The 15,811-nt window shown below is 36.2% G+C and overlaps 1 protein-coding gene across 4 annotated transcripts in view; it reads right to left on the bottom strand.

Annotated features, from left to right (window-relative positions):
- Nucleotides 1-15,811, bottom strand: part of Rps6ka5 (ribosomal protein S6 kinase A5) — a 176,937-nt gene that overhangs the window by 109,043 nt on the left and 52,083 nt on the right. The gene's annotated exons all lie outside the window — the stretch shown is intronic.

Raw genomic sequence — 15,811 nt, 5'->3', positions numbered from 1 at the left:
AGGTTAGATGCCACCATTCCCTACCTCACCTCCACTCAAGCAGCCTGTGGCCAGTGACTATATAAATATATAACAAATATTTTTATTAAATATTTTATCCAAAAAAATATATATTTTTTTGGACACAAAAGTCCTGCTTCCTGACTCTTGCCCCAAACTTCCATGGATTCAGGCTGAAGCTAACCCCAGCTCAGACCACTCCGGCTTTGGCTCTTCCCCTGCCTATCCCACCTCCCTTCCTCTCATTCTCCTGCAGTCAGTCACATGAATCCAAATCCCTGCCCTCTGATTCTGGCAAATATGACCTAATACAACAACAATAACAAATAAAAATTATATTTATACTTGGGAGACAATATCAATACCTTCATACAGAATCATCTTTTGAATATGATATAAACAACACAAATATTTAACTTCTAGAATTTATAGAAACATTGTAGGTTTACATTGAAGCAAGTGGGTATACACAGATGTAAAATCATAAATTTTCTGAATGACAATTTTGACAATTTAATGAACGTATGCTTTCAAATGTACTTTTTAAATAGGAATACTTTCCAAACAAAAGAGTAAAATGACAAATGATGACTAAGTCTTCATATTATTTAAAAGTCTTTTACATGACTCAGCCAAAGTTTTTTCCCATCATCTCACCAAAAAGTGGCAGTGTTTAAATTGCCTAGGACAATTTCTAGCACCCTCTAGTGGAAAATTACTCAGAAGAGAGAAATCTGAAAAGTCTATTATGTAGTTTCTGGTCTTATGCCTAGATCTTTGATCCATTTTAGGCTGATGTTTGTACAGGGTGAGAGGCAGGGATATACTTGCATTCTTCAGCATACAGACATCCAGCTTTCCCAGCACCATGTGCTAATTAGGATGACTTCTCAATGTATGTCTTTGGCACCTAGGTCAAGAACTGGATGATTATAGCTGTATGGGATTCTGCCTGTCTTCTATTCCATTGATCTGTGTGTTGTTTTTTATGTCAGTGCCATACTGGTTTGGTTACTATGACTCTACACTATAATTTGAAGCTGGTCATTGTGATACTTACAGCATTCCTCAGCATTCTGGATTGCTTTGGCTATTTTAGGTCTTTCATTCTTCCCTATGTGCCAATATAGGCACAAGCAATCATCTATTGATAGGATTCCAATAGAAAGTAATATCAAGAATTGATAAATGAGATGGTATCAATTAAAAATCTTCTGCACAGCAAAGGAAACAGCAAAGGAAAAGATGCTTGCAGAACAGAAGAAAGTCTTTGCCAACTATTCTTCTGACAGAGGATTAGTATCCATAGTAAATAAAGAACTCAAAAAACTCAACACCAAAAAAACAAATAACCCATTCAATAAATGGGCTAATGAACTGAATACACACTTCTTAGAAGAAGTACAAATGGCTGATAATTATATGAAAAAATGTTCAACATCTTTAGCCATTGGTGAAATCCAAATCTAAACTACTCTAAGAATCCAATAAATGCTGGTAAGAATGTGAGGGAAAAGGGAACTCTTACACACTGTTGGTGATGATGTAAATTAGTACAACTACTAAGGAAAACAATATGGAGGTTCCTCAAAAAGCAAAAAATAGAACTATAAGATGACCTGATCATAACACTTCTTGGTATTTATCTAAGAATTAAAGTTGGCATTTTTTTAAAACTTTTTTTTAGTTCTAACTGAGCAAAATACCTTTATTATTGTTTTTTAATGTGGTGCTGAGGATCGAACCCAGTGCCTTACAAGTACAAGGCAAGAGCTCTACCCCTGAGCTACAATTGCAGCCCCAAAGTTGGCATTCTTTAGAGTTATGCAACCCATTTTGATCACATCACAATTCACAGTGGCCAAGTTATGGAATCAGCCTAGGTATCCATCAACAAATGACCAGATAAAGAAAATATGATACTCATACACAATGGAGTCTTATTTGGCCACAAAGAAGAATGAAATCATGTTGTTTGCAGGAAAATGGATGGAACTGGAAAGTATCATGTTAGGCAAATAAGCCAGACTCAAAGTTAATTATCAAATGATTTCTCTCATATGTGGAAGCTAAAGGGGTAAAAAAGGACATCATAAAACAAAAAGAAGACTATTAGGGTGGAGGAAAGAGATCAGAGAGGGGAAGGGCAAGGGGAGGTACTGGGAGGGAAACTGAATTATGTTATATGCATGTATAAATATGCCATATTTTGTGGGTTTCATCATGGCATATTTATACATGGCATATTTATACACCAATATAAAAATCTGCTGAAAAAAAAGATTTATTAAACAAACAAAAAAGACTACCCTGCTAGGAGTTTTTTTTTTTTTTTAATACCAAAGTCTGAGACCAATGTGTAAAGACACACCACAGACTACATTACAAGGAAGACACTCAAGGCAGAAACAAGCAGCCCAGGAAGAATCTCTACTGGATAAATCAGCATTTCCACAGAAAAACTTGCAAGATCTGTTGTTGATTAGATGAAAAAAATCCATGTAAGTAAAAAGTGAACTTCTTAAGAGGACCCAGGGACCAAGATAGGCACAGACGATACTGCTTATTAGACACTCCTGTAGGCGCAGCAGTTTAGAGTTCTACACTTGCCAGCCCTCAGTCCAAGTTTATAAACTCAGAAGTAATTCTACATTAATGAAGACCATACTTCAACTTTCAATTCGTGAGTTTATATGTAATGTGTCTTTTTAAAAATACTCACTAGTCTATCCCCACCACCCAAAACAGCAAGAGCCTCCCAATAAACACATGTGAATAATGAATTCTGAGAGAAATGGGAATGAATTGAAAGGTCTTACACAGAAAAGTGACATATGAAATCTGCACTTCAGAAAGACTGCTCTAGTTGTGGTGCAGATAATGGTTAGCAAGGTCCAGCCTGAAAGAAGGAAGACCTCTGGTGGTCATTGTTCCCAGTGCTAGACTTATTTTAGGCTTTACAATTAAACATTGATGAAGAAATGATACTCAGTTCTACAGTAAGCTAATCTGAGAGCTCAGTAATGTACTATATCAGCTCTTTTAGAAGCTGGGTTACTTTCCCTTTTAGCTTCCATAAAAATAGCTAAAATGTATATTTTAGCTTTTTCGCCAATGTGACCAAAAGACCTAACAAGAACAATTAGAGGAAGAAAAGTTTAGTTTGGAACGCATAGTTTCAGAGGTCTCAGTCCATAGATGGCTGACTCCATTCCTCAGGGCCAAGATGAGGCAGAACCTTATGGTGGAAGTGTGTGGTCGAGGAAAGTCACTCAGGACATGATAATCAGGAAGCACAGCGTTCTCTCACCAAGGACAAAATATATACCCCAAAGGCATGCCCCTAGTGACTCACCTCCTCCAGCCACATGTTACCTGCCTAAAGCTAAGACCCAGTTAATCCTCATCAGAGATGAATGCACTGATTAGGTTCAGGCTCTGATAACCCAATCATTTCACCTTTAAGCTTTCTTGCACTGTCTCACATATGAGCTTTTGGGGGACACCTCATATCTAAATCACAACAGTATAGTACTTACTATGTGTCAAGAAATCTAAACATTTTATTATTCATTTTATGCAAACCTTACAGTAAGACTATTTACCTACAATACACTAAGATTGTTCCAAACCTAAAATGGTTGAGTACTTAAGAGAAAAAAAACAAAGAATAAGAAATATAATCTTTTAATTTGATGTTACTTTTAAGGTAACAGTCAATCAACTTCTTAAAAATGCTAATAAAATTTCAACTACCAATCCCTCATTTAAATGATTTTTTTCAGTTTTTATTAGAAATCTCACATTAGTTGAAATTACTCCCAGAAATGCTAGCAAAGTAAGTAACTATATGAAATAACTAGGAATCTCTCCTTAGAAGTTGTAAATAATTGTGTTTTTCCAATTTATATCACACCTTTACTATGGAGTTCCCTATTGAATAAATAGCCAGATAGATGGTTATCTAGCAACTGGCATTTCCTATCCATTATCTCATTGATCTTGTAACTACATTGAGAGATGGGTATTACTAACTTACATTGAAAGGGACCTGGGCTCACAGCATTCATATGATTTCCTCAGGGAACTCAGATAGGCAGTGATAGTGTCAGGATACAAACATGGTATTCTAAGTCACCCCCTACCCTCAAGGCTTCCACAACCAGAAGGCATCAAAATGGTGTATAAGCCAACCTGACTGCATCCTCGACAGTCTCATGGCAAAACTTGTGTTTTTCTTTTTTATTATGGTAAGTCAAGATCACATCAAATCCCCAAAATACATGATCATGTATTATCAATAAAGAAAATTCAGAGAAAAAGTAGTCTTTTAGCTGAGATCCTCAAGCTCTGCTTCATTATCAGAATTACTGATAATACTGGGTAGATTTTAAAACTTTCCTATGGAATAAACAGCTGTATAAGAATATTTCAATCAATGACAGATTGCAAATATGATGGTGGTCCTGTAAGGTTATAATGGAGCTGAAACATTTGTACCCTCTGGTATTTTTATATTCTATGTTTAGGCACACTTATATATGCAAATACCACTGTATTGCCTCTGCCCACAGTATTCGGTACAGCAACACGTTGTTCCAGTTTGTAGCCTGGGAGCTAAGCTACACCTTTAGCCTGAGTGTGGAGTGAGCCAGCCCATCTAGGTTTATCTAAGTACACTCTATGATGTTCACACTATGACTAAATCATCTAGGGACACATTTCTTAGAACATAACCCTGCTAACAAGTGGCATGACTATACTTGGACAAACATCGCAAAGAAAACCAAATGGTCATAAGGAAGGCAGACAGGAAAAGAAATAAATTAAAATCATTATTCCCACAAATACTTCCACATGAAAGAAAGAATTCTAAAAGATGAACCAAAGATATTTCTTGGACTTTGGAGTATCGATCTGAGAAATAATATGAGAGGCAGAATCAGAAGTGATATCTTTGTTAAACTATTTGGCCACATCCTGTGCTGGGCTGTGGGAAGTGGGCAGGGCAAGAGGGCTGCAGAAACACACAGATCATCTTGAGGAGTTTACAATGTGGAAGAAAGCTGAAGGGAAATTCAGAGGACAACTCGGTGCTGAAATCTCTACAAAGGACTCTTAGAGCAACGATTCCGAGAATGAAGCAATCTGGTAAGGATTTAGACAGCTGGAAAAAGAAAGAATACTTGAGATGGGGGAAAATGATAAAAACACAGGTCAGAGCAGAGTACAGATAATGGTAGGGAGTACAAGAAAATAAACTGACTAGAAAGGAGGCGGGCTAGCAGGGGGGCTGAGGAAAAAACATAGAAACTAAAAGCTAAGCAAGAATTTGGACTTGAATATGTAACTGGAAAAAAGACACTATAAGTTCTTAGGGGAATTGTACAGTAATGTATTTAGTAAGTTGCATATTGTTTGTAATAGAACATAGTTCAAAATGTACAAAACAGAGGAGAGAACCTGCAAAAAACAGACCAGCTAAGATATCCCTTTCAATAACCCATGCATAAGGTAAAGTGAGCAATGGCACTAGGAACACAGGAGCACAGATGAATCCAAGGGCCATTTTTACAGAAAATTTATACAACTTCATGAGAAACTGGACATAAAGCGATTAAAATAGAGAAAAGCCAAAAATTATTTCAAAGTTCCAAGCTGAGTAAAGAGACCAACAGATTATTAATGGACTAAAGGAAACAAGAAAAAAGCTAAAAAGAGAGAGCACTATCTGAATAAATGAGATGTTGACAGATATTATAGACATTTAAGATTTAAATAAAAAATCTTTCATCTCTCATATTCAAATAGTCCACAAAGTCTTCAAAATATCTGATGAACAGCATTTTTTTTCTTAGTTCAGAATATACAAAATTAACTCATCAGAAAAGTTTTTAGTTTCACTTCCAAAGAAAACCTTACATGACACATAAAGACATCTGATGAGGCTTTTCTATTATTCTAAGTAGCGCTGGAAAAAAATTATCTTAAAAAGGTAATGAAACTGAAAGATTAGTGGTGAATTTTTTGAATAAAACTGAGATTTTATTATATTCATAATAAAAGTTTCCACCTACTCCATTTAGTCATCAAAACTGATTTAAAATTCAGGAATATCTATAAATGACATTTCTTAGTGATTCCATCTTCTCATAAAAGCTACACATTGTCAGCTGAGGTGAAGGAAAAGCGGCATCCATGGCTGACGACAGACCCACTATGGCTAAGTGGACATACAAAGGTGAACCATCACAACTAAGCTGTTGGCACACTGTGTTAGTCAGCTTGTCATCGCTGTGACCAAAAAACCTGACAAGAACAACTTAGATAAGGAAAATTTTATTTGGGACTCGTGGTTTCAAAGGTTCAGTCCATGATTAGCCCACTCTGTTATTGCGGCAGAATGTCACGGCCTAAGGGTGTGACAGAGGACAGAGGCTCAGCTGAGGGTAGGCAGAAAGCTGAGAGAGAAGAGTAGCAGCCAGGGGATCAAGATATACTCCCCAAGAGCAGGCCCCCAGTGACCCACTTCCTCTAATCTTGCTTCACCTGCCTGCAGTTAACACACCTACAGCAGCCCTTTCAAACTATTAATCCATCAATGAATTGATCCATTAATTAGGGTACAGCCCTCATAATCTAAACACCTCTCAACATGCTACACTGTCTCACATATGAGCTTTTAGGAGACACCTCATATCCAAACCACAAACCACACTCACCTTTGATAAAATGCCTTAAAGGCCTATAATCAAACCACTCAAAGGAAAAGCAGACTATTAAATGTGCTGAAAGAAATACACACAAGGTTTGATTTTATTTGATAATAAAAATTTCTTCCCTCGTACTTACATGTTTTTGGAATCTAGGTTATACTAGCCTCAAAAATGAGATGGAAGAAATAATCTCCCTTATTCTGTTCTCTGGAAAAGTTTGAAGAATAAAATTACCCATGACTTTAATGTTGGTAGAACTCATTCTTAAACTCTACCAATGGTTTCCTAGTGGGGAGAGCTTTAATAACTGATCAAATTATTTCACAGTGATAGTACTATTTGGGCTTTTTGTTCCTTTTTCAAGTAGCTTGAAAATTTACACATATTAAAATTCATGTGCATGTAGTTTATTAGCATTTTTATTGCTGTGACCAAAACACCTGACAAAAACAACTTAGAAGAGGAAAGGTTTATCTGGGGCTCACAGATTCAGTGGTCTCAGTCCATGGATGGTCAACGCAATTGCTCTGGGCCCAAGATGAGGCAGCACAACATGGGTGAAGGTGCCAGTGGAAGAAAGCTGCTTAGCTCATGGCAGAGTCAGGAAGGAGAGGGGGTGGGAAGAAAGAGGACACAAGAAGAACAAAACTTCTAGGGCACACCCCAACCCCCAGTGACCCACCTCTTACAGCTACACCCTACCTGCCAACAATTATCACCCAGTCAATCCATTCAAACTAGGTTGGAATGATCAGGCTATAGCTTTCATAATCTAATCACTTTACTTCTGACTATTCCTGTATTAACAGGAGCTTTTGGGGAACACCTCATATCCAAACCATACCACATGTTAAAGCTGGTATCTCAGAGCACTAATTCCTATCACTCCCCCCAAATTTTATGTTATTTTATCTAATATTTCAGTTTTCCTATTTAATCCCACAAATTAGATGTTATGACTATGGTTTCACATTGTTAATACCATTTACATTACTCTTCATCAAAACTTTTGGTATCTCAGAAACCTCCCTGGTACCACTTTTCTTCTCCCGGAAAGTACATCTTCTAGAAAGTTTTCTAGTGTGGACTTACTGGTGGAAAATACACTCAGTTTTTGTGTATCTGACAATGTCTACTTTGTCCTCACTTATGGGAGCAGTTTTGCTGGGTATACATTTCCAGATTGACAGTTATTTCTCTGAGTATTTTATAGATATTATTCCACTATTCTACAGCTTCCATGGCTGTTACTGAAAAGTCAACAGTTACGATCGTTGTCAACATAATTACTGTTCTTCTACAAATAAATCTTTACCTTTCTGGCTTCTTTTTAGGTATTTCTACATCTGTCACACTCAAAAGTTTCTCTCTGATGTATCTACATAAGAATTTATTTTTACTTGTCTACCCAGGATTTGATATGCTTAATAAATCAGTGAATTCATATGTTGATTACACTAATTAATGAATGCTCAGCTATTATCCCTTTGAATAGTGCCTCTCCTCATTTTGTTAGCTCCTTTTGGAACTCTGATTAGACAAATGTTGTCTTCTCTACCATCTATGTTTTAACTTCTCTTTTATATATATCTTTCATCCTATATTCTGCATATTTTCCTCAAGTCTATCTTCCAATTTGCTAATTCTCTCTTTAGCTTTACTTCTGTATTAGTGAACCATCCTTTGTGTTTATAATTTGAATTATTTTATGTTCACTTCCAGAAGTAGTGTTGGCTATTCAAGTAGTACTGGGTTGATCTGTGCAGTGAACAGACCTTATTTTTAAATCTGTCTAGTTTGTTTTAGCATGTCTTATTCTTAATAGTACTATCAAATCTCTTCGAGATGTTGCTTAAAGGATATAAAGTCTCAATTAGAGTGGAGGGAAGAAGTTTTAGTCATCTACTGCACTGTATGGTAATGATGGTCAATTATAATCTAGTATATGATTCAAGTTTTCTAAAAGAATAGATTTGCATTATTACCATTTAAAAAAAGGTAAGTTGGTGAGGTAATGAATACATTAGTTAATTAGCTTGAGTAAATCTTTATTTAATATATACATAAATGAAAACGTACTATAGTCCAGAAATAAACACAATTATGTCAATTTTTTAAAGTTAATAAAAATAAACATATAAACATTTCCATCATATTTCATATCAAATAAGTCCAACTATCTCTTTGGGTCTAATTCTGGTTTATTTATATCTCTTTTACCCATAATGCCTTGGTTTTGAATGTTAGCGAATTTTTGATAGTAAGGTGATACCTATAAAACTCTGATACTGCATGGAAATGGAAGGAGACCCTCAGAGTTATACAAAAGTACATACAAGAGGAAGTGAGGGGAAGGGAAAAATAATACAAGGGGGACAAATGAATGTCAGTAGAGGGGGCAGAGAGAGAAGAGGGGAGGGGAGGGGAGGGGAGGGGGGATAGTAGAGGATAGGAAAGGCAGCAGAACACAACAGACACTAGTATGGCAATATGTAAATCAATGGATGTGTAACTGATGTGATTCTGCAATCTGTATATGGGGTAAAAATGGGAGCTCATAACCCACTTGAATCAAAGTGTGAAATATGATATATCAAGAACTATGTAATGTTTTGAACAGCCAACAATAAAAAATTTAAAAAAAAAAAAAGAAGGGAAAAAAAAAAAACTCTGATACTTCTTTAAGGTCTAGGTAAGAATAACTTCTCCAAAGAGAATTCATATTTGCTTTTGTTATACACCTGGGAACAATACCAATGCAGAACTACTACCTTAAGCTAAATCCATACTTTCTTGAGTTTTTTGTTTTGCTTTGTTTTTATATTCAAGCTGTCGAGCTGCATGGTATGGGACTTATGGTTGTAAATGCTCAGGAAAGGCTTTTACTTATCTGTTTTCCTTCACCCAGAACAAATGCTGAGGTAGAAAAGTTTCCTCAACATTGCCAACTGGGGATTCCCCTCACTCCCATCATTAGTCTTTTCTCTCCCCCTGGTATTGGGGATTGAACCCATGGCCTTGCACACTCTAAGCAAGTGCTTTACCACTGAGCTACATTTCCAGTTCTTTTTATTTGGAGGCAGGATCTTGCTAAGTTGCCCAGGCTAGCCTCAAAGTTGCAATCCTCCTGCCTCAGTCTTCTGATTAGCTGTAATTATAGGCATATGCCACCACACTTGGCTTTCATTTAGTTTTTTAATGAACAATAGTCATCTCTACTTCTTAGGAGCCTTAGATGCTATCTCCCGTACCAAGCATGAAAATGGTAGATCTATAAAACTACTCACAAATGAACAGCATATTTCCCCAGCACAATTCCTGCCTTTAGTAAATGTCTCTAGATTCTTACTTCCATTTTCTCTTTTGAGTCTAAGAATTTTCCTTATTCCTGCCAGTTGATCTATGCAGTGAGTCGACTTTTTTTTTTTCCCTTTCTTTAAAGGTATTTTATCTAGCACTTTAGGGGTATGATAATCAAATGGGTTTTCCAAGATATCTAAGCTGTCATCTAATCAGAAAGTGAAACTAAACCATTTAAAAATTTCTACTTCTGAATTTGGAATATACTGCCATAATAATAAATCAAGAAATAGAATTGGTTTCATTGTGCTTGATACATGCTATAAAATTCAATTCAGAAAATTGGTTAATATTACATTTTCACAATGTATTTGAGAAAATTTGATACCCTATTTTGCTACAAAGAAGTTACCTACTACCATTGACTAAACGCTGTGTGGCTTTAACCATATCTAGAATAAAACAAGACTTCAGTCTGAGTTTTTAAAACTTATTTTTAAGACACTGCTTTAAATCTATTTTTTAATAAAATAATTAATTAATCAAAAGCAGCAGTAAAACTGTGTAAACAGTAGTTTCATTTGGTTAATTTTGATGATGTTTTTACTAAGTTTTGCTTTTGGTAAAATACCATAAGAATTGACAACATTTCTAACACTTCAATATGGAAAATAATGTAAGTTCTAATTTCCAGAATATACAAAGACAAAGTAAACACTAAAAAGAAAAACAGTAATTTGCTTTCAAAATTCAAGGTATTAGGGTCTGTAAACAAGTCAAGATGGTGCCTGGCATTTTGCCAGAGTGGTTTATGAAGTAACACCAGCGAGCCATTAAGTGTGGAGATTCCTTATTGGTTGACTGCTGTATCTAGTTTCTGGTAATTAAGATAAGCTGTGTGGAATGTATATATACCCCTCCTGTCCTACAATAAACAGCTCCCACTCCTGCTGTATCAATCTACACAAGTTGCTCATCACCCCCTGGTTAGTTTGCTGCAGCCGGACTGCGGCACAAGGATCTTTATAGAAATCTTGTCCCTATATGGGATAAGAGTACTCATTCATTCATTCAATATCCACTGAGTGACTACTATGTATGAGGCATTACTCTTGAAAATTTACCCATTAAGAAAATTTCTGTTTGTACAAATCCTTTTTTCCTGGTGATTTATATTACTCAATTAGTGAAAAATTCCATTGGAAAAAGTATACCAAGATGAGTGGATTTTTATGTTGCCTTGGCAGCCAATTGTGCCTTCCATCTAAAGAACTAGGAGCTATCCCAAGCAAGGTTTTCCCCAGAATGCCCAGGAGAACACAAGACTGGGCTCTGAACACTAGCAAATGCTTAGGTAGGCATAAACAAGACATGGGTCAAAGTCCACATGGCATCTGCCAGTATAAACAAGTTTCTCATGTAAGGGACTCCTTGATCAGGGGTTGGACAACGAGGCATTAGACTGTGTACCAGGCAAAAGAAGTCTCCTGTGAAAGGCACACTCAGCTCCCTTCATTTCCCGTTAGGGTTGCTAACTGCTCTTGACTAGAATCCCAATTTAGCTGGGAGGTTCCCAAAATACCAAAACCCCACAAACTCTCCAGGCAATATAGATCATAATTTATTACATAAGCAAAAATTTTTTTGTCACAGATTTCTTACTGTCTCACCAATTGTTAAGACAAACCTGTGGTAAAAAGATGAGATGAACCATCTCGTATCATGAATTACTTAAAACTGGAATGAATTTGAGGGGGAATTTATATAATCTTGAACTCAAAATATTTAAAATATGCACAACTCCTTGTAAAACCCCTGGAAATGGAAAGTTAGTAAGCTAACCTGACAGTTTAACATTTAAGCAGGACAAGTAGTATTCATGAATTGTATTCTTAAGATTTCACCTAAGCTTTCTCATATCCAGTAAGTACTGAGAAGGATGTGGAAAAACTAGAATCCTTATATATTACTGGTAATAATGTAAAATGATGCAGCTCCTTTGGTTACCATTTGAGCCAGCAATTTACTCATTGTTATATATCCACAAAAATGAAAACACGTTTGCACAAAACACTGCATAAGAATGTTCATAGCAGATTTATAAATAACAGCTAAAAAGTGGAAATACACAAATGTTCATCAACTGATGATTGGAAAAACAAAATATGGTATATTCAGACAATAAAAAATCTATCCATAAAAGGAATGCAGCACCGATACCTGCTACAGCACTATGAACCTAATATGTTATGTAACAGAAATAGCATATACTGCATGATTCCACTTAAAGGAAATGTCCAGAAGAGGCAAAAATACACATACCACATACTGACAGTAGATTCATACTTATTTAGTAGTAGGGATAATAGTGATCTTTGAAGTAACTGCCAAAGGGTTCAAAACTGTTATAAAATTGATTTTGGTGATGTCTGTGCAATTCTGTGAATAGAAAGCCACTGAATCAAACACTTTAAATGGATAAACTATATGATATGTGGATTTAACCTCAATAAAGTTGTTAAAAAACAAAACAAAAACTCATGCAAATAAAACACATTCTGTGCATTTAAATTGGCAGGTAAAGCTTTTGACAAGTTATCACAAACACTATTCTTAAGGGAAACGAGAAACCATGGTTCTGTAACTCTCTTTCCCCTGGGAGAAGATGCTGGCTTTGAAAATAGAAAACAAAGGTAGAGATGAAAGACATTATTTTGTCATTATTTGAAATCATTACTTCTTAGGTCTATGGTATGGTGGGGCTACTTGGTTTTTTGGTTGTTATTGTTGCTTTGTTGTTTTTTGCAGTACTAGGGTTTGAACCCAGACTTTAACCCAACTAGGCAAGCTCTCTACCACTGAGCTACGTCCTAGGCCTTTTTAAAGGTTTCATTTTGAGGCAGGGTCTCACTAAGTTGTCCAGGCAGGCTACAAACCTGGGATCCTCTGCCCAGCCTTTCAAATAGCTGGGATTATAGGTGTGCACCACCACTGCTGTATGGTTGCTTTACATTTGTTTAATTTTGTTTTTTAAATCCACCTTTATGAATGATCCAAAGGTCAGAATGCCCTAGAAAAATCTCCAAGTTGACAGTTACGCTAAACTCTTTCTAACAAGGTGCTTATTATAGGGTTCATTCACGGTAGCTGTAAAGCTGACTCTACATAATATGCTAACTACTCAGGAGGTTCACGAAGACCGAGGATGGCAAAACCCTAGCCATGAAAGCTCATTACTAAGTAACTGAAAGACAGGTGAATTTAAACCTGTGCATGGGAGGCTAGAGCAGTGGCTGGGACTGACAGTGGAAGCCTAGGAAAAAGACTTTTTTTCCTGCTGCAAGGTTTGGCATTTTGGAAGGTATAGACCATACCCTCAAAGGACAACTGCAGTCCACCTATCAGGGCCTGGGGATCTAACAAGGTACAGAAGTCCCTGAGAGGGTGAAGCTAATCTTATTTTTTTTTAATGATCTATTCATGGAATACTTTATTTAAAGACTTTCAACTAATTATAAGTCCATACATAGTGAATAGTATGTCTTTCTGATGAACAAACCTTTTTTTATTTATATATAACAGCGGAATGCATTACAATTCTCATTACACATATACAGCACAATTTTTCATATTTCTGGTTGTATACAGAGTATATTCATACCAATTAGTGTCTTCCTACCTATATTTTGGATAATAATGATCATCACATTCCACCATCATTAATAACCCCATGCCCCCTCTCTTCCCCCAAAACCACTCTGCCCTATCTAGAGTTCGTCTATTCCTCCCATGCTCCCTCTCCCTAGCCCACTATGAATCAGCCTCCTTATTTCAAAGAAAACATTTGGCATTTGGTTTTTGGGGATTGGCTAACTTCACTTAGCATTATCTTCTGTAACTCCATCCATTTACCTGCAAATGCCATGATTTTATTCTCTTTTATTGCTGAGTAAAATTCCATTGTGTATATATGCAACATTTTTTTAATCCATTCATCTATTGAAAGGCATCTAGGTTGGTTCCAGAGTTTAGCTATTGTGAATTGTGCTGCTATAAACATTGATGTGGCTGTGTCCCTGTAGTATGCTGTTTTTAAGTCCTTTGGGTATAGACCGAGGAGAGGGATAGCTGGGTCAAACAGAGGTTCCATTCCCAATTTTCCAAGGAATCTCCATACTGCTTTCCATATTGGCTGCACCAATTTGCAGTCCCACGGGCAGTGTATGAGTGTACCTTTTCCCCCACATCCTCACCAACACTTATTGTTGTCTGTCTTCATAATAGCTGCCATTCTGATTGGAGTGAGATGAAATCTTAGAGTGTTTTTGATTTGCATTTCTCTAATTGCTAGTGATGATGAACATTCCTTCAACGAGAGAATATATTTTCTTCTCAGCAGCACATGGATCCTTCTCTAAAACAGACCATATACTATGCCCCAAAGCAACTCTTAGCAAATATAAAAAAGTAGAGATACTACCCTGCATTCTATCAGATAACAAAATTAGAAATCAATGATAAAATAAGAAATAAAATCCAATCCAAAACCTGGAGACTAAATAATATGCTACTGAATGAACAATGGGTTACAGAAGACATCAAGGAAGATATTAAAAAATTTTTAGAGGTGAAGCTAATCTTCAGTGGGGAAGAAAAATGGTCTGTTCTCTTAGGACCCCTGACTCTGTCCAGGTGTACAGCCCTAGGCCTGCTGAGGATAGAAACAAATAATTAAGAGCCTCCTCTTCAATTCTACTGAAGGAAGAAAAAAGAAAATAGCCAGCTCCCACAACAGTCGAAATGGCAGAGCTGAAGGGAAAGATTACATGCAGACATGATCAGCTACGTAGCTGAGGGCCCAGGGCACAATGAAAATATGCCTGGCCTGGCCCATGAATTACTAAGAAGTCAAAATAGCAACTGCAGGGCATTACTGCAGGGCTCTTCAAGAAATGGCCACCAGAGATATGAAAAATTATGCTCTATCTATGTGATATGAATTGGAATTCATTCTGTTGTCATATATAACAAACTAAAAAAAGTAATTTACTCTAATGTTTATTTGTTGCATCGTGAATTCTTTATCAATAGTTAACATTTTTTCTCATAAATCTGGGAAGTACATATATGTCTATATTCTGTTAATTACTTATATAATTGTTATAGTTCTTTGTTAGATTTGATATAGTACCTCTCTTTTTATATAGTACCATAAACATACTTTTAAATTTGCAGTCCCTATTTTTCTATAATAAATATTGCAAAATCAAAAAAAGAGATGGCGATCTCTTCAACCACACAGACTGGTTAGCTCCAAGGCCAGCCCTGATTCCCGAGTAGCAGAGCAGAGGTAGGCATGAGCACATGTAAAGCAGAAACTCAACATTACCACCCAGAGATCACCACTGCTACCATTTTGGTTTTTATCCCAAGATTTTCCTACATATATAAATATACACAGACATTTATTCACAGAGTTATTTAATTATGGAAATTGGATATTGTGTATTCTCTGTGGTAGCCTATTTTTCAACTTATGACTTTTTGGAGAGCTTTCCAAAATGTAAATAAATTCAGACAATTTCAATCCTATTATACAGCTGACAGGTCCATGTTCCATTTATCCAAACCCTTACTGTTGGGTTTCTGAAGGGATTTGGGTTTTTCATTACTACAAATGATGTTCGTTGAGTATCAGTAACACTTAGTGAAGACTAAATGAGTCAATCAATATAAAGCATTTCAGAGAATAGCTGGTTGTCTAAAAGTGTTAGTGTGATCTTTGTGAGGTTGAA

The sequence above is a fragment of the Marmota monax genome, unplaced genomic scaffold, assembly GCF_021218885.2.
Source record: "Marmota monax isolate L192 unplaced genomic scaffold, Marmota_monax_Labrador192_F-V1.1 WCK01_AAM20220418_F8-fsc00017, whole genome shotgun sequence".
Taxonomy (NCBI): domain Eukaryota; kingdom Metazoa; phylum Chordata; class Mammalia; order Rodentia; family Sciuridae; genus Marmota; species Marmota monax.
The sequence above is the reverse complement of the archived record's forward strand: the minus strand, read 5'-3'. Positions and strand labels throughout refer to the sequence as shown.